The sequence below is a fragment of the Physeter macrocephalus genome, chromosome 10 (genome assembly GCF_002837175.3).
Source record: "Physeter macrocephalus isolate SW-GA chromosome 10, ASM283717v5, whole genome shotgun sequence".
NCBI lineage: Eukaryota > Metazoa > Chordata > Mammalia > Artiodactyla > Physeteridae > Physeter > Physeter macrocephalus.
In genome coordinates, this window is record NC_041223.1 from 58,775,683 (window position 1) to 58,802,169 (window position 26,487).

Genomic DNA, 26,487 nt, shown 5'->3' on the forward strand with positions numbered 1-26,487 from the left:
GGCTCCGAAACGGGAGAGGCCACAACAGTGAGAGGCCCGCGTACCGGGAAAAAAAAAAAAAAAAAAAAAAAGAAATCCTTCTGGCATTAGGAGTTAACTCAGGTCTATGCCTGTAGCTTGAGTGAAAACCCCAGATGATCTTCTGTATCAACAGAGGCAGTGGCAGACAGCTCCTATGGCCCAGGAGAAAGGTGTTGATGGTTCAGAGGAAGGTGGCTGAGGCATTAGGCCCCTTAGGAGAGATCAACAGGGATCCTGAAAAACTTAATGTTCCTAAATTTGCTACCTTCTTATATGGTAGGTTACTGAAAGCACTAAAATAATGAAGGCCCTATATTAAAACAACACTGGTATTCCCGTTCTCACCCTCCAAAAATATTGTTAAAGGCTTGTCTAAAGATAATACCCAGTTTGAGTGGCTTTTGTGGTGATCAAGCAGCAGCTTAATTAGGCAATTGGATAAAACCATCCAAACCCCTCAACCCAGCTTTCAGGGCCTTGGCGATCTGCCCTCCCAGCCTCACCAGCCCCTTCTCATCCCAGAAGCATCCTTGTTCCCTGTGGTCTAGGTACTCCGGTATTGATTCTGAAGCTCTGAAACTCGAACACACCAAAGTCTTTCTCATCTCTCTGCTTTTATTTCTACCATTTCCTCTACTTGGAATTTTTTCCTAAAATATCTTCCCGCGGTGTCTCCATCTCCTCATGCAGGTCTCTGTTCAAATGCCGTCTGCTAAGAAAGGCCTTCCCTGACCATACTTCCCAGCAGTCTCCCCAACTCCATCCACCTTTGGTTCCTTCACTTGACTTTTCTTCATAGTCCTTATCATTTGCCAAAATTATCTGGCCTGTTAATATATTTCTTGTTTATCATAATATTCTCTACTAGAATAGAATTCCCTCAAGGGCAGAGAGTCAATAAACATCTGTTGAATGAATAAATGCATGAATGGACAAAGTAATTCAAGCAGAACCTGCAGTAAGACTGATGCTGAACTTGAGACTATTGACAGAGGGTCCCGGCAGCCCTTGTTATAGGATTGATCCCAAAGTTTGATGTGGGACTGAATTAGAATAATTAGAATTAGAACAATAATTATTAATAAATATCAATTCACATATATAGAACATTTACATGGGCCAGATAGTGTCAAGCACTTTATATTCATTAACACTTAATCTTTAACTAACCCTATTAGATAGGTACCATTTTTACCTCTGCTTTACAGGTAAAGAAACTGATAGTTACAATGGCTAAGCTACTTGTTGAAGGACTTTTGGAAAGTAAAGGGCACAGAGACAGGATCCAGAGATGTTTTATTTAAAGTGTAAGCCCAATGCTGCATCACCTTGCTACACACAGGCAACCCCTTTGCATTTCTAGCAATTATTCCACTAAGGTATGTATGTAATTATCTCATAGTTTTTCTTTTGGCTTCCTTCTCACTCCTTCTTTCCCTCATGCCACAGAGGACTTGAAATCTAGAATAAATCTTATTTCAACTCTCCCTTTCCATCCGGGGTCGTCAAGACCTTGCTGACCCACGAGGGTTCTGCAGATCTCTCCCTACGGGCCCCTAAGTCCTTGCAACATGGACATTTCCTTTACTGTCTATTTTGGTTACTTCTTGGCAATCATGCTTTCCTTGTCCATTACTGATGTCTACTGCTCTCTGTCACTGACTACTGAATGTCACAGAACATTCTAAAGAAATTTATAACCTCTTTAGTACATAAAATCAGATGGTCCACACACAAATTGGAAATTCCAACTTACTAGTGAATTTACTTTCTGTTTTGAGGACTTCAACATTCCCATCAGAGGCAGAGCATTTCAAATTGAAAGAAACATTTCCCAGGTAACCTCCAAGATTCTAATTTTTCATTTTGGTTCCTATACCTGGCATAAACACAGACATTTAAATACCTAAATTCTACGTGAGACAAGCATGTTTGTGATTATAGATTTGGGACTAAACTGTTTCTTCTTTTCAGTGTATCCACAAAATCAACAGAATGATGAGCAAAGAAATAACTGGGACACCAATTATCTAAGCAGAGACAGGGATTATACTTAGTGTCAATAGCAGCAGTGGTAAGGGCAACACTGGAAAACTGAGCTGAGGGTGGTCAAAACTAGACTAGGTTCCTAGGAATTATGAATCCTGGCCTTGGAAGAGGGAACCATGGGATACGGTTTTGTTGCAAGTGTTCACTAGTTCCGTCTATGTATTCGTTCTTCTAATTCACAACTCTAAATGTGGGCTTGTCCTTTTATTTTTGGTACATTTTCACATGGTTCCTTCAACTTAATATTTTTACATATGACTGGTTAAAGTGGCATGAAAATCAAAGTTAAATAAATAATAATCAAAAGAACAAAGCAAAAACAGTCCACATCAATAGGGCTCTGTAAGGAGGGGGCTTAGTGGTAATTGAGACATGTATTTGAGGATTGCTTCTGCAACCAAACATTGCTTCTCCAATGTTTCTCTGGAGAAACATCTATGTTCTAATCAGATTCTATCTTAATAGGAAATGCCATACATGAAATACCCATGTGTAAGAAGGTCTAAGGTCATGGCTCTGGAATTAATCCTATACTAAATCCACACATCAAACTCCATGAACTTTAACTGAAGTTGGGAAAGACAATTTCAGAACCTGGCTGTAGGTGGGTAATTTATGATGTAGTGTGAAATAAAGAACTCTCTATACCTGAGCAACACAAAGGGATAAATTTACTGTCATCAATTACTTCTATACAACAGCAGGGTCAGCCTCTGCCCGCAATTACTCATGTGCGGAAACAGACCTGATAGCAAGAAAATCAACAGATCATCAGAGGTTGTAAAAGAAACCTGGAAGTGGACTGAGCAGAAAACACTGGTCTCTCCATCCTCTGCCCTGGGCACCAGGAAAGCTCTGTGACCCTAAGAAACTCACAGTCAGGCTTTCTGAAATTCTGATTCTTAAAAAATGACTTGAGTTTGGTTCTCCTTATAGTATGTGTAAGGGTACAGACGAAGGAGATGCTGGAGCCTAAGTGGAGTATCTTGCACCTATCTTTTTTCTCCTGCATTGACTTAAGCAGGTCAGGAGTGCTGTCTAGAAACCATAAACCTCTTGAATGAAGACATTTTATGCAGCAGAAAAAGGTTTCACGCACCAGCTCAACAGGACTTAGACTCTGCCTATACATGGTACACGCCAATTCTATCAAAGTGAATAAGACAAAAGATAGCTGTGGACTTGCCAAAGTTCAGGCCCAGTCTTCTCTCCATCCCCATGACCTACTTTCTGCCTGCACGTTAGGAGTATGGGCCTGGACCAGGAGATATTGGGCACATCTTTTAACCTCTAACTCAGTTATTTCCAACAGTGCTCCACTACCTAGGCTACCTCCTACTCCTTTGTTCAACCAGAGAATCTCTGAATTTATTAGAGTTGTAAAAATGGGATTCCAGGTTAGGTTTTATTAGAATAAAGTGTATGTGGCTAAAGATTTTGAAAATCACTGCAGAAGTGGGAGCTCAAATTTTTCTTTACTCCTCACTTCTACGTCTGAACTTCTCCTCTTGAAAAGATGAACAAAATGTAGTTCTAAGGAGACCATGAGGCCAGATTCTATGGAGGTACAGCTTTTAGTAAGTGGAATTATACATTGAACTTGAATAGAACCACTCTTTTGGAGGGACCTGTTTCCATTTTTCTCCACAGAGCTCTCCCCATTCACTCCCATTCAAGATGAGTTGAGGAAGTTGAGGAGGGTGGAATAATAATACCTTTTATTAAGAAAGCCTTATGGGACCAGAATGGTGCTAAAGGCAGGAGACACAAATGGGGCACTTCCACCAATGTGAGATGAAGTTCCCCTTTTCTTCTTTCCCAATTTTCTCTCCCTGTTTTTTGAGTGGAAACTAAGGGCAAAACCATATACGTATCTAGTGGAAGGAGAAAGCCTTTTTCTGCTTTTAGTCTGGTCCATTATAGAGTGAAGGTAAAAATGTTCTTGAGGCTCACTTGTGGTTTAGACCGGCTTCACTGGAGTAAAAGATAAGATAGGGGTTGGAGTTCAATGCTGTAACTAGTGATAATGTATATACACATTGCTTGGTGCCTTCTGAGGATATATTGCAAGGATGACAGAGCTATGATAAGTTCAAGATTTAGATTGAAGTTTCATGACCCCAGAGATCTTCCTTTAGAAGAAACATGAATAATAGAGTGGTCTAAGGGGCAGAGATCAGGTGTTTACAGAAGTGAGTTACATCCATTTAAAATGCCCACAGTGGCTAGAGACCTCTCCCAGGGACTAACTTGAAAGAATAGTGCCCAGGCAGACATAAATTTTCTGGAAAGATAGATAATCCAAATACTTTTTCTTGCCTTCAGCAATTTCTTCTGCCCCTAGTGAAAGGTTTAAATTCATCTGGTTATGGAGCAAAGATAAAAAGTCCTGATAGTTTGCAAGGATTGAAGAGTACAGTCAACATCTACTACATCCAAAGTCGAGGGTGGGCTTTGGGGATGTTGATTCAGGAAAAGTGGGACCTGGCAGGTTATCACCTGTCTTAGTCTGCTCAGGCTGCCATAACAAAATACCATAGACTGGGTGATTTAAACAATAGCAATGCATTTCTCACAGTTATGGAGGTTGGAAGTTGAGATCAGTGCGCCAGCGTGGTGAGGTGTGAGTGAGAGTTTGCATTCTGGCTTGCAGACAGCCACCTTCTCCTGGTGTCCTCACATAGCGGGAGCGGGTGGGGACTCTGGTGTCTCTTCTTATAAGGATACTAATCCCATCATGAGGACCCTACCCTCATAACCTCATCTAAACCTAATTATCTCCCAAAGGCCTCACCTCCAAATGCCATCACATTGGGGGTCAGGGCTTCAATATATGAATTTTAGGAGGACACAATTCAGTCCATAGCATAGAGTTTCTAAATACTTATACTACTGTCATGTACCTATAAGCATGCAAAATACCAAAATTATTATGATGAAGCATTAAGAAGGAACAGGATTAAGAAGCCGTCAGGAATAGAACTAAACCTTTAAGAGACGCAGCATGATTTAGTGAAATAAATATGGGCACTTGGAGCCGGGCAGATTTGTCTTGAAATTGTACTCCAGCACATGCTATCTCTGTGACAGTAGAACTCTGGACAAGAATAATACGAATTCCTTTCTAACAGAATTGCTGTGAATATTAGTGAAATAATGTATAAAACATCTAGCACCATGGCTGGTACTTAGTAACTACTCACAAATATTAATTTACCCTGTTGCCTTTTATCGTTAGGAGTGTTTTGAGCACAAATAATAGCAGCTTTGTCAGTAAACACAATTAATTGTCGCTCAAAATTAAGAAGTCTGGAAGTGTAAAGATCTAAGCGTGACACAGTAGCTCAACAATGCCCTCAAGGACTGTTGATATTTTTTCTCCACCACCTTAGCATTGTTTTATCAAACAAGAACATCATCAATTGATGGTCAAGAGAAACATGTGCATACTTGTACCCAGATGGCTTGGTATACATGTTTGTCACCTCATGGTCACCAGGTGGCCAATGTAGCTCAAAGAATCATTCCTATATTCCATACAGGAAGGAAAAGCTCTGGGAATACCTGTTTATTTTATCAGGAAAGCAAAGGTTTCTCAGCTGCTTTCCAGTGAATTCCCTCTTAATGGTTCATTGGCCAGGTCAAATAGTTATCCTACCTGGAAGGGAGCCTGGAAAACCAGTGGCTTTCCAGCTTCTATAATGCATATGGTATGGGAGAAAGGAATTAGGAGTGACAGATAGGTTAGCCATCTGTGGCAGGCAGAATTCTAAGATGTGCCTCCAAATTCTCAGCCTCTGGTGTACACACACCTTCTCTCAGTTATACAATCAAACTCTAATATAAGTACTGCAATGAAGGGATTTTTGCAGATGTAATTAAGGACCTGAATCAGTTGTCTTTAACAAAGGGAGATTATCTGGGTGGTTTTAAGTGAATCACATAGCCCTTAAATATGCCAAGAAGCCAAGGAGAGCTCAAGGCACCTTTCCTGGCTGGGTGATGGGGAAGGTCACAAGGCAAGGAAGGTAGCAACCTCAGGAGCTCAGAGTGCCCCCAGCTGACAGCAGCAGGGACATGGGGACCTCCGACTATCACCTCAAGGAACTGAATTCTGCCAAGAAGAATGAGCTTGGAGGAGGATATTTTCCCCCAGGCCCTCCGGGCAAGAACTCACTTCAGCTGATGTCTTGATTTCAGCCTGTGAGACCCTGAGCACAGCCATGCTGAGCCAGACATCTAACCTATGGAATTCTGAGCTAATAAATGGGTATTGTGTCAAAACCACTAAGTGTGTGGTAATTTGTCACACAGCATTAGAAAACTTATACATCATCCAGCACTGCTTACCACATCCACTGATTTTACTATTAAAATACTCTTATAAGAAGTATAACAAGTCATATTTACACAGTCAAAGTAATTTAGGAAAATAGCACACTGGGAGGAGGTGAGATATACTTTGAGGAAAAAGATGATACATTAAAGTCAGCAAAATGAAGAGAGGCAGAAAAAAGAAGCAGTAGTTGAGTTTTGACTGAAATCTCTAGACTGGAACAATTTGAGCCTTAAACTTAAAAGTTCCAGGAAAATTAGACACTTCGCTAGTAAATCAAATTTCCCTAAAATAAGGCAGCTTTAAAACTTAATCCAAAGGATGACAAAATTAGCATTATTTTATAAAGCAATAGCACCATCACTTGTCCCAAAAGAAACTTGGACATTAAACTAAGATACGAACTTGTCTATACTATGGTTTTACTAAAAAGGCCTATTCTACGAATCTTAAGAGGCACTATTATAAATTAAATTTACTTAGATTCTGAATAAAATAGAGCTTCAAATGTCATAACTGATTACCCAACAAATATGCATTTAATCTAAATATATGTAACATCACTCCCCCAATATTCTGGTTATGGGAATTAAAATACTGAGTGAAAAGCCACTAAAATAAACATGCAGTATCTATATCAATATCAGATAAGTTGATCGCCATGGGAGCCTATGACACATTTAGAAATGGAGAATCACTACTTGATTCCAAAGGGTCAACCAGAACCTTGACCCCGGGGCAGGTGAGAACTTACCAAACCTTCCCCTTTGCTGGAAAAAAGAAAACAAGTCAGATGTGTCCACGATCCAATCAATCCCTGGCATCTTATAGAAAACATGGTCATTTGTCAGATTGACATCTGGATACTTTGAGAAGAGTGTGAACCCTAAATATCATTCAGCACATTAGGATTCTAGAAGAGAAAAGTAAAAATCACCCTGTCACTTGGTGGAACTGAAGGCTAGAAAAATTAAACTTCCTTGTGATTAATGTTAGTAGCTTCAGCTTCCGCTCTGTCACCTACTTGTACGGAATCTGGGTTTACATTGTGGGCAGGAAGAATCAGTTAAAGCACGTATCAAGGCAAAAACAGAGCAAGCTTTTAAAGAAAGATTGCTTTAACTCTTCAAAGAACCTCCTCTTTCACATACATCATATCTCTTTCAGTGGTTGGCTCAGATCAGCGAGTATAATTAGACTGAATCTCTGGTGGCAGGGCAGGTGGCAGCTGAATGGCTAGAAAATTACACACTTTGCTGCTAGGCTGCCAGAAGCTCCCGTTTTCCTGTTTCTGATTTTGTTCTTTGAAAGTTTTTTCAAAGAACAAATTGAAGTAAAGCTACATTCAGAATCATTATAAAATAGCTAATATTGTGGGAAGACAGTACATAAATATAAAATCTTGTTGAAAATGATCTGTAAGTTAATAAAATGTGATATTAATACCAACCAGACAGGGTAAAAAAGAAAAGTAGTGAGATCAATTATACACAACTATTTTAAGTTCATATAAAAATCTAATTGAACTTATTCCTTGCAAAAGTTGAAGGTAAGATCTTGACCCTTATAGTCTTAAGTAAGCATGTTTATTTTCATCCTGGAGACCTTTAAGAATTAGCTAAAATTATGAACCCTCTCCACATGATAAATATATGTGCACACATGGTGTAGTACCAGGACCTATAAATTCTAGAAACATTGGTTTCAAATCTTTTTCAATTAGAATTCTATTCATGATAGATAACAGATTTTAAAAATTCAAAAATATGAGAAAGATATACGAGTATGAAAGAACAATCCATTCCTTCAACAAGTGTACATCCCAAACTGGACAACTGTCCAAATGTGACAGTTCCTTTCTCAGAAGTAGTAACTAAGGTTGATGAAGGTGTGCTATGAGATAAATTAAGGAAGGCCTTCTTTCAAAGCAAGCTTTAAACTTAAGAAGAGATTGACAGAGACCAGTAAATTATTTAAGAAAAGGGATAGTTGGGAAAAATATTAGACAAGGCTTTACTAGATGAAGTAAGAAAAAGGAGAGGATGGGTATTTGAATGGAGGCAAGGGAAAGGACAGAGCATATATAAAGATGTACAGAAGGACACTGAAAGAGTGCTCTGAAACCAGGAAAGGACTCTGCTGCAAAGAGCAACAGATGGACATATGAAAACTGTAAAGAGTGAGGATCATTTTCAACGTGGTGTCAAAAGAAAGAAGCAAAGGAGTTAGAAGAAATAAAGTTGATGGAAAAGAAAGTTTATTACTTGACTAAATAAATTAAGAAACACAAGGCATGGAATTAAAAAATAAATGACAAAGTTTAGAAATCATAAAAAGAAATGAGTGTCAGAGGCTTGAGGGTATGATAAATGAATAACTATTGTGACAATTTTTACAACTAAAGTCATTATACTACTTGACTTATGTTTGCAAGGCTGTAGTCCAAACACGACCCAGGGGTTGTGGGATGGGAGGTGGAGAGGCCCTTTACTGGTTGCTCTCACTTGCCTGGAAGAATCACCTTTCAATAGGACACTTTCAGGGATTTCCAGAAAATCTGCTTTGCATAGATATTCCCTAATATCCATGAGATATCCTTTGGTCTCTCAATTCATTCCCAAACAAGAATCCATGACCACACCAAGGGATGGATTCTTGCCCTCCTGAACCTCTTAATTTCTCTTCTTTATCTACTGGCTGTCTCTGATTGGAGTCAGCTTCAGTGATCTATGATCTCTCCCAAATCCATGTCTCCAGCTCTGTCTCTCTCTCAAGTTCTAGCTCTGTATTTGCAATTGCTTCAATTTGCCTATAGGAGGAGGTCAAGATCCCTCAGCAGCAGAGAGAAGATCTTCAGAATCACCTGTTGATCTCTCTGCCCTCATCACCTTCACCTCTTGCTCTGTATTCCACTTACAGCCAAACTCAACTTCCCCAAACACTTGAGCAGTGTGCTCCTTCAGCCTGACCAGGAAAATTCTACTCGCTTTTTGCAAAGCTCAAATATGACTTCTCAGAAGCCCCTGCCCTCCCTATAGCACAGTTGTATATCTGCCTCGTCTAAGATACTTTGAATCCCGAGACGTAGGGCCTGCTACGTCTCATAAATTACTACAAATGCTGAAGCTTCAAATTCCTGTTTCAACCTACAGTTTTCCTTATGTACATTATTTTACCCAATGTACAGAGTATACATATGCCTCCAGAAAGAAATATGTTAGACTATAATAGGAAAGGATATTTGCCAGGTGCTTAGAAGTAGATAGGAGGGGAATTAGAAGCACGCATATTGTTTTGCCATATTATTTTCAGAGCAAATATCAAAATAACACTCTGGATATAGCATGACCTGCATTTTAAAAAATACAAATCCATATGTAATCAAATGGATGGTTATCAAAGTCATGAAAGAACACAGAGGAAAATAAGGGCAGTTGGGATTTTCCTCCAATAATTAAACGAGGAAAGCAAATACAGTAGATATAAAGACATGGTCTTTGGCCGGCAAGAACTGACCATAACCTAATCAACATTATTGATATAACTGAGCTAAGAAAACGTCATTCAAAAAAAGATTGTGCAGCTATAAGAGCACCAAAAAAGACTGTCACAGAGGTAAACATCCACAATGGTAATACAAACACTTACAGGAGAGAAGATACCTTTCCAGGCAGGCACAAGCATAGACCTGACCTGGCTGGAGTATTTCTGTTATATAGCTGGACACCATAAGCTCCTAAAGATGGCTGCTATTACACATCAAGTCCATTTAACTAATACCTCTCACTCTAATTATATCATCACTAATCCCAAGTAGTTGGTCTATAGAGAGAGGGGGGCAAGTCATGCCAAGAGAAATACCTGATTTTTCTATTAGCTATATTTCTCATTTTAAATTAATAAGCTACATTCTTGTTTTTATACTGGTCTTTTGTGAGGTCTGTTTGCATGATTCAACATGCCAGCATCTTATCACTTTGGAGTACAGATGAGATTGGATTTCTAACTTTACAAGGCTGTGTGCCAGGTTCACCAGTCATACCTAAGACACACGTTTTATAATTACATGCTTTCTTCCAACACAAATTACCCCAATAAAAAGAGGGAAATATAGAACAAGTGGTAGCAGTCTTAAGAAAACAATCTCCCAGAGAATGATGGTAATTGGGATAAATTAAAGCAAAAAACCCTTAGACAAAGGTCAAAAGATCCATCTAAAATAAAAGAACAAGAATGAAGGAAGGGGCTTCCCTGGTGGCGCAGTGGTTGGGGGTCCGCCTGCCGATGCAGGGGACACGGGTTCGTGCCCCGGTCTGGGAAGATCCCACGTGCCGCGGAGCAGCTGGGCCCGTGAGGCATGGCTGCTGAGCCTGCGCGTCCGGAGCCTGTGCTCCGCAACCGGAGAGGCCACACTAGTGAGAGGCCCGCGTACTGCAAAAAAAAAAAAAAAAAAAATGGAGGAAAAAACTATTCCTCTAGATGCTGAAGTGTGATTTCAAGGAGGAAAAAGAAACAAAGGCAATGATGAACTCCAGAAGGATAAGTAATGAGATTATACACTTGGAATTGGTAATAAGGATGTGATTTTAATGGACCAGAAACTAGACTGCTGAGAATCTAAGAGAAAGCAAAACAAAGAAAAGGCAATAATATAAATCTTGTAATGCACAAGGAAAAGTGACACAGTAAGATTCACATCCACACAAATCTGAGAGCTTATATAAATCTGGGATTTTGCTCTTAGATTTACAGCAAACCATTTTGGTCAAGTGACAGCAGACATGACGGTAAGCAGGAGATTTCAGAAAGGTAGTGGCCAAAAAAAGAAGATGGTGGTCAATGCTAATTATATAAAATAAGAACTAAAGTGGCTCTGCAATCCTTGTGTCTCACACCAAACCAGTCCCAAGAAGAAAAGATCAAAGTTTAGGTGGCAATACAGAGAATGCTGTATCCACTGTAGACAGCAACGCTAGGTTCCTGCTCCTTTACTGCAACAAAATCAAGACTGTTGTGGCCTGTTTTGCACTCAAGTACAGACAGATTTTGCCACCAATTTATGGTCAACTCAAGGAAGACTCTCAAACCCAAATTTAAAAGGTTAAGAAGCTTTTCTTTTACTGTAAATATTGTGGATTCCTCTTACAGAGAGGGATAACGTTCACTGTTTTGGCTTTTTTTTTTGCGGTACGCGGGCCTCTCACTGCTGTGGCCTCTCCGATTGCGGAGCACAGGCTCCGGATGCGCAGGCTCAGCGGCCATGGCTCACGGGACCAGCCGCTCCGCGGCATGTGGGATCTTCCCGCACCGGGGCACGAACCCGCGTCCCCTGCATCGGCAGGCAGACTCTCAACCACTGCGCCACAAGGGAAGCCCTGTTCACTGTTTTTGAAATGAAAATTTGAAGAGTAAGAGGATCAGTAACACATAGTTGGCAAAGATAATCTAAGCTACTGACGTTGATCAGGAATGATCTAGCTTTTAGGGCTTAGAACGCATTATAATTTAAATATAGAACTGGGATAAGCCCAAGAAGTTATTTGTTCTCTGAAATGGTCTCCTAAGGCAAGCAGTTCAAGTTTAGTAATTTAACATTGCTAAAGTGAAAATTATCTCCAGGGCTATTGAGAAGGTAATCCTTCATTGGCACAGGACCTGGCTGCCAAATGGGTCTTTTCCATCTTTTATTTCTTCATGGAGAGTGAAAATTCTGAGACCATTCAACTCTTATGGGATTAGACAAACATGAACAGTAAGCCTTCTAAAAGTTGATGAAACTCTCCTTAAAGCAAGGCCCTATGTTCTAACACATTAAAGCAGCTGAGCAAAGCTCAAGCTTTGTAGAACATTATGTGATGCTAAGCAGGGTCAGTGTTTTTATTTAGCTCCGCAGGGAGCTAGAGAAATGAGAAGAGAAGATGAAACATACAACAAATATAAATTATAGTTATTTAAATTCTTGAAAATATTAATAAATTGCTCATCCAACATTAAAAGTATATGTAGAAAAAATTGGAAACAATATTCCCAAGCATCAATTACCTACTTAACTATTTCTTCCTGAAGATCATGGGTCACTTTTAGACTTGAATGGTTCACTCCCTAGTAAAAGTCACAAACACACACACATAGACATACACAGACACACATACACAGAAACTGACACAGCTCACAATACTGCAATGAATTTCACAGGCTTTATAGATCCATTGAAACAAAAACCATCGTATTTATCCTGGCTCTCTCCAAATCCCCTCCTATGATAAAATTGTGCTCTGTTCTTGCTATGTGTCAAACTTACTGGTAATTGCAGCCCATCAAGGTCTTACAAAACATAATGCAACTGTAGTTAGCAGAGGTCAAAACTCTGCCTGGGAATTTTCAAAATTCACAAAAAAACATAGTTTCATTTAGTGAAAACTAATGGTATATCACACTGAGATACCATTTCACACCTACTAAAATAGATAAAATTGAAAATACTAACAGTACAAAATTTTAGTAAGTATGTGGAGCAACTGGAACTGTCCTACATTGCTGGTGGAATTGTAAAATACTACAACTTTGGAAAACTCTTAGGCAGTTTCTTATAAAGTTAAACATGCACCTATACTATGACCCAGTAATTCTATGCCTTGAAATTTACTGAAGAGACATGAAAGCATAAGTCCCTACAGAGACTTGTTTAAAAAATGTTCATAACAGTTTTACTTTAAATGGCCAAAAAGTGGAAAACAGCCCAAATATTCACTGTTAGGAGAATGGATAAACTAAATGTACTATAGCCATAAAATGGAATATTACTCGGCAATAAAACGAACAAACTATTTATACAATATGGATTCCTAAAAAACTACATTGGGTAAAAGAAGTCAGGCAGAAAAGAGTACATATCATGTAATTCCCTTTATATGAAGAACAGAAAATAATCCATGGATAAAAGTCAGAACAGTATTTATCTCTTGGGGAAAAGATTGAATGAAAGGCAATCCAAGGGAATTTCCTGGGGTGTTAAAAATGTTTTATATTTTGAGTAGGGTGTGGGTTAAATGGAGGTTAAATATCTTTCAAAATTCATCAAACTATATGTTTAAGATCTGTGCATTTCAGGGCTTCCCTGGTGGTGCAGTGGTTAAGAATCTACCTGCCAATGCAGGGGACATGGGTTTGAGCCCTGGTCGGGGAAGATCCCACATGCCACGGAGCAACTAAGCCCATGCGCCACAACTACTGAGCCTCTGCTCTAGAGCCTGTGAGCCACAACTACTGAGCCCGCATGCCACAACTACTGAAGCCCACATTCCTAGAGCCCGTGCTGTGCAACAAGAGAAGCCACCAGAATGAGAAGCCCGTGCCCTGCAACGAAAAGTAGCCCCCGCTCACCACAGCTAGAGAAAGCCCACATGCAGCAACAAAGACCCAACGTAGCCAAAAATAAATAAATAAATAAAAATTTTTAAAAAAGATCTGTGCATTTCACTGTGTATATATTATACCTTAATTTTTAAATTTTTTAAAAAATCTAAGGATAGACATCAAGCTTACTCTGAAACAAGAGAAACAGTAAGAAAGAGGAAGAGCTTAGTGAGACCAGAAGGAAAGATCTAGAAGGAGGTAGCCAGGGACCTTACTGCAGGGACATTCTCCAGACAAATATAAGTCATAGAATCTGCATGTGGAACTCCATCACGCATATTATCTAGCCTTTACTTATTTAGTTTTTTGTTTAATTAAAGTATAATTGACTTACAATATTATATTAGTTTCAGGTGTACAACATAGTGATTTGATATTTTCATACATTACAAAATGATCACAACAATAAGTCTAGTTACCATCTGTCACCATACAAAGTTCCTGCAATATTACTGGCTATATTCCCTATGCTTTCACCTCTTTAATCTTAGATACTTCCTAGCACTTGCCTCTCTGGAACTTAATCCCTGGCTTTTAGCTCTGCCCAGTGGTACTCACAGATGATAACGAGTCCTTCCTCCATGGGATAGCATTTATATCCACCATGGAACCCAAGGCCCTTCTCCACTCAGATCCCTCTCTTCTTAACAGATCTCCATTTGCTAATGGGCTATGCTTTTATTAATTAATCTAAGTTTATATTTGCATTTTTGGAAGTTATGTCACTTTTTCAAAAGAACTGCTACTAAGCCATGTTTCTCCTGTGCTATGCATGGGCAGTGGATCAAAATCACAGAATGTTAAAAGCAGAAGGTGCCTCAAGAATTGTCCAGTCCAAACTACTCCTTAAATACCTGAAGAAATTGAGGTTCAAAGATTGATCAACCAGAAGTTTTCAGCAAGTTTATGAGGAAATCAGATCAACGTCCTGTCCTTGTTTCACTATACTATAACATCTACTACTGCCACATGTGTAGTTTCAGTCTCTAATCTTTAGAACTTTTTGATCTTGCAAAACTGAAACTCTATACCCATTAAACAATTCCCCATTTTTCCCTCTCCCCAGCCCCTGATAACCACCATTCTACTTTGTTTCTATGAGTTTGACTATTCTAGACACCTCATATACATGGAACCAGACAGTATTTGTCTTTTGGGGACTGCCTGTTTGTTTCACTTAGCATAATGTCCTCAAGGTTCATCCATGTTGAAATATGTGTCAGAAAGTCCTTCCTTTTTAAGGCTGGATAATATTCTACTGCATGAACATGCCACATTTTGTTTATCCATTCCTCTGTTATGGACACTTGGCTTGCTTCCACCTTCTGGCTATTGTGAATAATGCTGCTATGAACGGGGGTGTGCTCAAATGAAAAAAAATTAATTATTTTTCTTCATAGTTATAAATGATAATTATATCAGAAGTTAGAAAAACTAGAAGCCAATAAATCAAACATTATGCTCTTGGCAATAGACTAATAAAAGTTTCCATATAAAGTATAAACAGTCAATTTAACAGCCTTTACCAAGTTCAATATGAAAAATCCTGTACTTGCCAAATATATAATTAGAAGAAACTTTTAGAAAAAGAAAATAGTATGCTTCAGTTTTACATATATTATATATGTAAAGTTTCTAATTTTACTAAATTCGTTGAATAATTAAAAGCTAAAAGCAGATATAATGCCATCACTTGAAAAATATTCAATGTAATACAAGGAGTTATTTCCTTATTAAACACCATAACTAAACTCCTTCAAAATAATTGTCCTGTGTTAATAAGAAAATATCTTGAGATTCATTCCACAGTGTTTTTGGAGAATAGCAGCTAAGACTTTTTTTAAACTGTGTACACTGAATAAGAGAAATGATTTAAACATATGGCTAGTTCTGCAGCTATAACTTGGCAGATGGTTAATACTAAGTTTGAAAAACTGAAATGGAGTTTCTCACCATCTTAATATATCATGTGATCTTATTTACCTGTTTAATAACCTCTGTGTCTTTCTATGATATGGATTGTTTACATAATGGCTGTACGAGACAAGCTTATAGAAAATACGTGTTAAATATAAGAAAAGGAAGTGAAACAACCATAACAATTCACCTCAAGAATAATAACACTGATTTACTCATAAAGTCTTTAAATAAAAGTATAGTAAACCTAATCACCTTATTATAAGTTCTACTAAATCATGTCCCTCACGTCCTACACATGTAACTCTTACTCTAATGCAGGAAGCCTCTAACAGTAGTGTTAAGTGTTGTGGTTCTTCCACCCCTAGGTAAATGATAGAGTTCTATGCCTCTAAAAATAATAAAACATCTACAAAGACCAGTCCCCTACCCAAGCCAGGCTCATGCATTTACTAGAAAATTTTCCAGTTGGATTGTGATGTGGCCATAGAGGGGAAATTTTTAAATCTTTACCTATAGTCTGCATATTTTAATTTTTCATGCGTAGAGTCTGAAAGTGTCCATTATTTCTGATAGTTCACACATGGAACAGACAAGAGTTGTACAAAAATTTGTTTAGGGAAATAAATATCTAATAATTATAAAAAGGATTACTCACTGACATAAAGTAGTGAAGAAATTCCATTTGGTAGGAGACAAAAACACAAAGGTAATTAAATACAGCTGATTCTCGCTATTTGCAGTAGTTATGTTCTATAAGGTTGCTACCAACGCTGAACTATTGCTCCAGGGAGAAATACAAGATTAGGCTCCTATGAGCCTCTGGCCACAAAATTTTCATCAACCAAAACACCCCTTGCCATTATACAGGTTCCTTTTCCAATGTACTTGTTAAACAAGCCAGTCTCATCTGTACTGAAAACCCGTTCTTCCACATAACCCTTTCTCTGTGTAACACTTTACAGGTATTTTTGAATTCTTTGGCAGCATCCTGATCTGCAGAACTTGCCTCACCTTCAGGTTTAACATTTTTCACACCATATCACCTTTTGAAAGGTGTGAGCCAGCCAGAACTAGCCAAGAATGATTTAATATTTTCCTGACCCTGAGTAATATGACCATAAATTTCTTTGGCTTTCAGCATTTCAGCCTCACAACAATGCTATCCACTGCATTTTAAAAATCAGTTGTCATCTCATATATCTACCAATATAGCCACTTATCCATAGCTTTATCACACACCATAGATGCTATTTTAGCACTGGAGCAGCCTCACACATGGATTGAAGAATTTCCTCTGGTTCCATCAGTCCCCAGACTGAGATCACCTAAGTCTAGCTACAGCCCCCAGGTTAAGTGTGATCCTGAGGCACTTGACCACTGTGGGCTTTATAATCTCCCTGACAGTAGGAGAAACTATTTTTGTTCTTTTCTCTCCCCATATAATCATAAACCAGAAATTCAAAGTAATAATTTCTAGAAGGGCTGATTTTTCTAATTTTTTCAAGCAGCTGTATCACAGTAATACAAAATAAACCGCACATATTTAAAGTGTATGGTTTGATAGGTTTTGACACATGGATAAACCCATGAAACCATCACTACAATCGAAATAATGAATATATACACACAAAAGTTACCTCGTATCCTTTTATAATCCTTCCCTCCTACCCATCCCAGTCTCTCCCCCCATGCCTCCACTGATCTGCTTTTCATTACTATAAATTAATTTGCATTTTCTAGACTTATATATAAATGAAATCATCCAGTATGATTTTTATTTTGGTCTGGCATTTTTTATTCAGTACAATTTTTTTTTTGAGATTCATCCATGTGGTTGTATATTTCAACAGTTCATAGCTTTTTTATTATTGAGTGGTATTCCATTGTGTGGGTATATCACAATTGTTTGTTCATTGATCTGTTGCTGGACACTTGTACTGTGTCCAGTTTGGGGCTATGAGCATTCATGTACAAGTTGTACACGGACATTGTTGGGAAACAATGTTCAATGAACGTTTTCACTTTTCTGTATGGGTCAGAGCTTTCTGAGCAAAGAACACTGGCATTTGTGTTAAGAGATAACTGAGTAGTATCCTTAAGGATAGAGACAACCAGAGAGACGTGAAGTCTTATTTCTCCCTAAAGACATTATTTATTTACATTTCAGAGGATAATGACCCTAGAGACTTTCTCTCCCCTCCCCAGAGAGGCTTTGCTTACATTCAAACCTTGCTCTCTCTCTCTCTCTGGAAGGGAAAAAGGGATATATTTGCCAGCTGCTCTATATAAAATTCATAATTTTGGAATTCCTCTCCTGTGGTAAAATCCCTCCCCAAGCACAGGACCATTAGGCCCTCACTGTGTCAGCCGTGGATTATTGAGGCATGAAGAAATGGCAATAAGATGCTCCGTGAGTAAATAATTGCTTTGTTCTCTGACCCAGCAACTTTGTGCCTCCTGTCAGGATAAATGAATAAAGATACAAAAACTTAACTGAGATATGCTTTCATTTTTCTTGGATAAATAGCTAGAAGTGAAATAGCTAGATCATAAGGTAGGTGTATATTAAACTTTTAAAGAACCTTCCCAACTGTTTTATAAATTGGATGTACCACTTTACATTCTCACAAGCAATATATGAGGACTCCCATTTCATTCTCTCTAACACTTGATATTGTTGATCTTTTTTTACAGTAACCATTCTAGTAAATAGTTTCATCTCACTGTGGTTTTAATTTGCATTTCCCTAATGATTAATAATATGGCGTACCTTTTCATGTGCTTATTTGCTATCTGTAAATCTTCTTTGGTGATGTTTCTGTTCAAATTGTTGGCCCTGTTCAAATGTTTCATTTTAATTGGGTGGTTTGTCTCATTACTGAGTTGAAAGATTTAGGTACATATTCTAGGATACAAGTCCTTTGTCAGATATGTGCTTGGCAAACAGTTTCTCATGAAAGGGCTTGACTTCATGTTCATAACGGTGTCTTTTGAAGAGTAAAACATTTTAATTTAGAGTCCAACTTAGTAACTTTCTTTTATAGTTCATGATTTTTGTGCCCTGTTTAAAACATCTTTGTCAAATCCAAGATCACTACTTTCTACTATACTTTATTCTAGAAGTTTTATATATTTACATTTTAAATTTAAGAATATGATCAACTGTAAGTTCATTTTTATATATGGTATAACATGTGGATCCAAGGTGTTTTTTTCTTTGCAAATGGATACTCAGTTATTCTAGCACCATTTCTTTCTCCATTGCATCTTTGTTAAATATAAGTTGTCCAACATGTGTGGGTCTATTTCTCAGCTCTCTTCTCTTCCATTAACCTAGTTGTCTATCTTTATTCAAATGCCACATCATCTTGATAATTGTGGCTTTACAACAGGCTTGAAATTAGTGTTAGCCCTTTAACTGATTTTTTCTGTCAAAATTGTTTTGCTTATTCTAGGTCCTTTGTAATTCCATATGAATTTTAGAATTAGCTTGTCATTTTTAAAAAGCTTGCTGGTATTTTAACTGGGACTGCATTGGATCTATACACCAATTTGTGGAGAACTGGCATCTTAACAATACTGTGTCTTCTGACCCATCAACACACTATATCTCTAGATTTTTTAGGTCTTTAATTTCTCTCATCAGTGTCTTTAGTTATCAGTGTACAGACTGTACAACTCTTATCAGATTTATCTCTAAATATTTTGTATTTTGATGCTATTATATTGTTTTCCAATTTCAACTTTGTTTATCGCTAGTATATAGAAACACAATTGATGTTTGTATATCAGTTGCATATTCTGTAACCTTGATGAACATGCTCCTTTTTGACTAGTTACATTTGTGTGATTTTTTAGTTACTTTTATGTAGATGCCATAGCTCACTGATGCCCTTTCATTATTTCCCATCTTTTTCTTGGTTTCATTTTGTATAGTTTCTATTGTGAAGTCTTCAAATTCATTCATCTTATCTTCTTTAGTGTCTAATCTGTGTATTTTTATCTCAGTGTTTTAATCATATACAGTGTATTTTTCATCTCAGACATTGTAGTTTTCATCTCCAGAAATTTAATTTGGGTCTTTTAAAAAATATCTTCATGTTTCTACTTAAATTTTTGAAGAGAAGGTCTACAGTTATAATTGTTCGGTGTCCCTGCCTGCTAATTCTAACATCTGTGTCATTTCTGAATCAGTTTCTATTGCTAATTTTTTCTCATTATGGGTTGTGTTTTCCTGCTTCTTTGCATGCCTGGTAATTTTTAATTGGATATCATACCTTGTTGGGTGCAGGATATTTTTGTATTCCTAAAAATATTATTAAGGTTTTTCCTTGATGCAGTTAAGTTGCTGGGCAACAGTTTGATTCTTTCAGGTCTTGCTTTTTAAGATTTGTAAGGAAGAGCTAGAGTCATATTTACTTTAAAGCTCATTATTTCCCTCTACTGAGTTAAGACTTCTGCGTACTCTATCCACTTCTCTGTGAATTCTAAGATTTTCTAGTCTGGCTTGTAGGTCTATTCCTAGTCCTGTAGTGAGCATTAGGTACTATTTCCTCTAATAATTTTGAATGGGTCTTTTCATAGCGTTAAATCCTTTCCCTGTCACTGAAGTAAGGATACCCAATATGGTCCTGATTGAACTTGAGTGGCTTGGCATTAGTCAGGTAACTATCCCAAAGCAATCACTGTGGCTTGGGAGATGCTGTGTTGTGTTTGGAACAGGGATTGAATCCCTGTCAATCCTAGGACCAGGGTGCACTCAACAGCGCCACACTACATGGGCTGAGAGTCAGGTAGAAATGCCTCCCCAGAAGGTAATCAGGGCAGATGGGATGGCTAAGTGGAGAAAAATAGAACAAAACAAAACAAAACCAAAAATGACACCTGTTATATGCTTATTATGAGAATTATGAGAAAGTAAGTAGAGAAAACTTACCGTAGTCATTCAATTAAAAAGTTGTAAGTCTTTTTGTTTTCCTTTTCTGGTTTGTTTCTTCTGAGTCATTTTGTTAACAGTTATAGTTTCATAATAATTCAACTGAGATAAATTAATTATGTGGCTCAATATTATAAATGCTCTCTGTTCAAGATCATAAACAAAATACACTTTTATTAATAAAATATTCCCAGTGCAGAGAAAATACTAAGAAAATACTGAAAATAATAAGAAGCCTTGCCTTCATCATTAGTCTATAGTAAACTTTTACATCAGTTTGTCAATTATTTAACTTTTCAAGATATATTTTTACAATTCTGTAAAATAAAGACTTTCATGATTTATTTTATACTAAAGACCAGGAATATGCAAACATATAGCCATTGTTAGTAAAGATTTCAAAAATTTATCTCACCTTAAATTAATTTAAATAAGGTGACCTATCCCTTGTTGATGAGTGGATTTCACACTGCCTCTTGTCAACAGAGCAAATGAGGTGAAAGTACACATTTCTTCCCCCTTTATTTGTATTTCTAAATGATTTATGAGTAGGTAAATATATCCTAAGTAAGATAACAACATTGTCATCAAAGCATATATTACTTATTTTTCAATGATCTTTTCTACATTTTCTAGAGTTTCTTTAAAAGTAGGATCACCATTAAAACATAATTAAAAAGTGTTATTCAATATATCTTTCACTTTTTTTTAATCATGAATGAGTAACAAGGAATCAAGCAGTTTATATTAGAATCCTTTCTGTCTCCTAACTGCAGCTGTTTAAAGTGGCATAAAATTCATTTTAAAACTTTCAAAAGTTGTGAACTAAGAGTTCTTTAAATCAAAATTTTGTGACATAAGTAAAGGTATATCTGCCTACCCTTCAGAATAATGCAATGCCTAACTAGGAAGCGCTAGCTGGAGTCACCTCTCTGGATGCATTTAATCTACACCTGGCCTACTCCTCCTCACAAACCACCCCTAATTGCCAGTATAATTATATAAAGTTTGAATTACTTTTTTTTTTTTGCATTCATCAGTGCATCATTTCAGATATGCTTAAGCTTTCCATTTGTCCTCTATTATTTTTCTAAAATGTTAGTTCTTTGAAGAAAATGATATAGTAGCTCATCAACTTAAATTGAATAATTCTTTTCATCCTATGGACTACATCAATGCAATCTATATGATTTTATTATTTATTTCTCATCTTAATGGATGGTGTTGATTTGCCTCTACTTAAATTTTAAAACTACCTAAAACTCTTTTCAAAGTTATAAAAGAGTTTTTAATTATAGGACTCTTTCTGACTAAATTTATAAAAATAATGACTTAGAATGATAGTTGCTAAAACAATTAGCATTTTTTCTGGTTTATTTTAGATGGCTTCATAACGTGATTTTATTTTTGAAGATATTTTTGCAAACTTTCCTTATTCACCTTATCTCACCACAGTGTCAATTGAGCTGAGTAGCAGCTACTCAGAAACTTACCACATAACCTTAAAAAGTGTATATTGATTTGTGACACAAACTCATCACCTAGCATGTTTTAAATGACCAGCTGTTAAAACAGTAATAGATGATTCTTTAATATATCCACTTAAAGATTAAGTATTCAGACTCTGATATCAGAAACCCCAAACTTCCTTAAATGGATTAAATCTATATTTTGTTAAAAAGCAATCATAGGGCTTCCCTGGTGGCGCAGTGGTTGAGAGTCCGCCTGATGATGCAGGGGACACGGGTTCGTGCCCCGGTCTGGGAAGATCCCGCATGCCGCGGAGCGGCTGGGCCCGTGAGCCATGGCCTCTGAGCCTGTGCGTCCGGAGACTGTGCTCCGCAATGGGAGAGGCCACAACAGTGAGAGGCCTGCGTACGCAAAAAAAAAAAAAAAAAAAAAAGCAATCATAGAACTGACCAGGAATTCCAATTATGGCCAACATGAAAATATAGATACTGAATGTGAAAAAATTGAAACCATTAAAAACAGGTAGCAGGCAATGAAAGACAGTGATGCCTAAAAGACAGGAAACAAAGGAAGTAATTAAGCCTTATTATTGCTCCAAACCACTGTCTTGACAACATTTCCAGGCTGTGATCTATGAAGGGGAACACAGGCAGAGCCTGGAAGAGTCTATAACTGAAGAGATAGAGCTGAGAGTTAGGAGACCAGAGCAGATAGAGTTCTCAAGACAGAGAACCAGAGATGAGAGAGCTACAAAGAAAAAGAACCCCAGAGTTATGAAAAGGGTTTCCCTCAACTATTCAAAGGACTGATCAGATCATGCATGCTAAGAAATTACCTGAGTCTAGAAAACGAATCATCTGAAAACAATAAAGTACCTCAGAGAGGGCCAGAAAAAATGAATGTTCCCACAAGTCAAGTTGGAATACTTCCTAATTCATGGGATATTTGGTAGAGTTACTAGAATGGTATTGCCTCACTAGAGCAATGTTTGACCTCACATAACAAATCTTAAAAGCAAACCAAAATAATCAAACTGTTCTCAAGTAACTTAACTACATTCTTGAACAAAGCTGAAGAATATTTATAATGATACAAAAATATTCAGTATAGATAATATTACAAGGTCTGACATGCAATAAAAACTTACTAGATATGCAAAAGTATGGGAAAAAACATGAAAACAAAAGCTACCAAAATCAACCCATAACTGACATGGATGTTAGAATTAACAGACAAGAACATTAACAGAGCTATTAAAACTCTATTCCAGGGACTTCCCTGGTGGCGCAGTGGTTAATAATCTGCCCTCCAATGCAGGGGACACAGGTTCGATCCCTGGTCCGGAAAGATCCCACAAGCCACGGAGCAAGTAAGCCCATGTGCAACAACTACTGAGCCTGTGCTCTAGACCCTGTGCGCCTAGAACCCATGCTCTGCAACAAGAGAAGTCACTGCAATAAGAAGCCCGTGCACCACGATGAACAGTAGCCCCCACTTGCCGCAACTACAGAAAGCCCACGTGCAGCAACGAAGACCCAACACAGCCAAAAAATAAATTAATTTTAAAAACCCTCTATTCCATATGATAAGAAGCTCAGAGAGATTTAGCTTTTCAAATAGAGACAGAGAAGACATAAAAATTACAAATTAAATTCTAGAGGTAAAAACTATAACATATGACATGAAAAATGCACTGGATGAGAGTAACAGCAGACTAAACTTTGCAAAGAAAAATTAGAAGAAATAGCAATGCAAACTATCCAAAATGAAAAAAAAATGGTAAAAAGACTCAAAAACAAATGAAGAGAGAATTAGTGACCTGTGGTACAATTTCAAGTGACCTAATATCTGTATAATTCAATTGTGCAAAGGTAAAGAGAGAGGAGAAAGGACAGAAAACTAGTTGAGAAAATACTGGATAAAAAATTCCCAAAATTTATTAAATGTATAAACCCACACATCCAGAATATCTACCAAGTCCAAGTACATAATAGACAAAGAAAACTACAGAAAGTCACATCACAATTAAACTTCTCTAACAAGAGCATCACTATGGAAATAAATTAGAAATCAATAACAAAAATATCTGTAAAACACCACCAATTTTTAAAAAGTAAATAATGCATCCAAGTAACCATGGGTCAAGAAGAAATCAAAAGGAAAATTATAGATAGTTGAAGTGAATGAAAATGAAAATATATAAAATTTGTGGGATGAAGATAAAGCAGTACTAGGTTAAGAAATTTACAGAACAAGTTGCCTTTATTAGAATAGGTGAAAAGGTTTAAATAAACCTCAGGTCTGTTTTATAAAACTAAGAAAGCAGAGTAAGCTCAACCTAAAGTAAGCAGAAGAAAAGATATAATAAAGATTAAAGCAAAAAAAATCAATGAAATGAAAAATAGAAAAATAATAGACAAAAACCAATAAAACAAAGAGCTAGTTCTTTGAGAAGATCAATATATTTAATCAAGTCCCTAGCCATAACGATCAATTAAAAAGGCCACAAGGGCTTCCCTGGTGGCGCAGTGGTTGAGAGTCCGCCTGCCGATGCCGGGAGCGCGGGTTCGTGCCCCGGTCCGGGAAGATCCCACATGCCGCGGAGCGGCTGGGCCCGTGAGCCATGGCCGCTGAGCCTGTGCGTCCAGAGCCTGTGCTCCGCAATGGGAGAGGCCACAACAGTGAGAGGCCCACGTACCGCAAAAAAAAAAAAAAAAAAAAAAAAAAAGGCCACAAGTTACCAATATTAATAATGAGAGATGTGCATCACTACATATTCTATGGATATTAAGAGGATAATAAGGGGACATTATGAATAATTTTATATTAATAAATCTGACAATTTTGATAAAATTGGACCAATTCTTTGAAAGACACAAACTACCAAAGCTCTGTAATAGGACCTGAATATCCCTAAATCTATTAGAAAAATTGAATTTGTAGTTAAAAACATTCTTACAAAGAAAATTCCAATTTCAAGTGACTTCACTGGTGATTGTTTTCAGAAAACCAAAGGGAATACTTTCCAATTCATTCTATAAAGCCAACATTGACCTAAAAGCAAAACAAAGCATTATACAAAAGTACAACTAGAGACCAATACCTCTCCTGAATACAGATGCAAAATTATTAACAAAATTTTAGCAAACAAAACTCAATAACATAAAAAAAGGGATAATACATTTTAATCAAGCGGCATGTAAACCAGAATGCAAAGTTTGTTTAACAACTGAAAATCAATAAATATAATCCATTATAATAGAAAACTGAAAGAAAAAAAATCACATAATTTTTTATTATGTGATTTATTATGAAGAAAAAAATCATCATCCCTATTAACACAGAAAAATCATTTAACAAAATTCAACCACCATTCAACATTTTTTAAAATCCTTCAATAAACTAGGAATAGAAGGGAACTTGTTCAATATTGATAAAGAGTGTCTACAAATAATCCTACATGTAGCATCATACTTACTGGTGAAAAACTAAATGCTTTCTCCTTAATATCTGCTCTCTCAAGAAAAAGAAAGAAATGGTATTCATATTTGAAAGAAAGAAGTAAAACTACCTTTATTCACAGATGACATTATCATCCATGTAAAAAAAATCCTATAGAGTCTAGGAAAAAAAAACTAATAAGTGAGTTTATTAAGGTTGGAAGTTACAAAATAGATATGAAAAATATATTGTACACTAGCAGTGAACAATCAAAAATTGAAATTGGAAGAGATACAAGAAAGTTACTGTTTCTTCCCTCAGAAAATCTATGAACTTCTTTCTGGAGCACACATTTTACTCAAAATAATAAACATAGCTATTTTAATAGTTTAACTAAAGAGACACATTTTGGAAAAAATTTTAAAATTGAAAAGCAATACTGTAGAATCAAAAATGTGAAATAATTAGGGATGAATCTAACAAAAGATGTGCATGGTTTACACGCTGAAAACTAAAACACACTACTATGAGAAGTCAAAGATGACCAAAATAAATAGAATGACAAACTGTGTTGATGAATCATAAAACCCAGTATTGCTAAGACAGCAATTTTCTACAAATTGACATGTAGATTTGATGCCATCCCAATTTAAATCCCTGTATGCTTTGCTTTAGAAATCGACAACTTAATTTTAAAATCACATAGAAATACACAAGGACTTATAATAAGCAAAACAACTTTGATAATGAAAAGTTGGAGAACTAATACTACCTAATTTCAAGACTGACTTTAAAGCTGTAATAACCAAGGCAGTGTGATTCAGTGTACAGATACAGAAATAGATGAATAGAACAGAATAGAATGCTGTAATAGACCCACACATACATAAACAGCTAA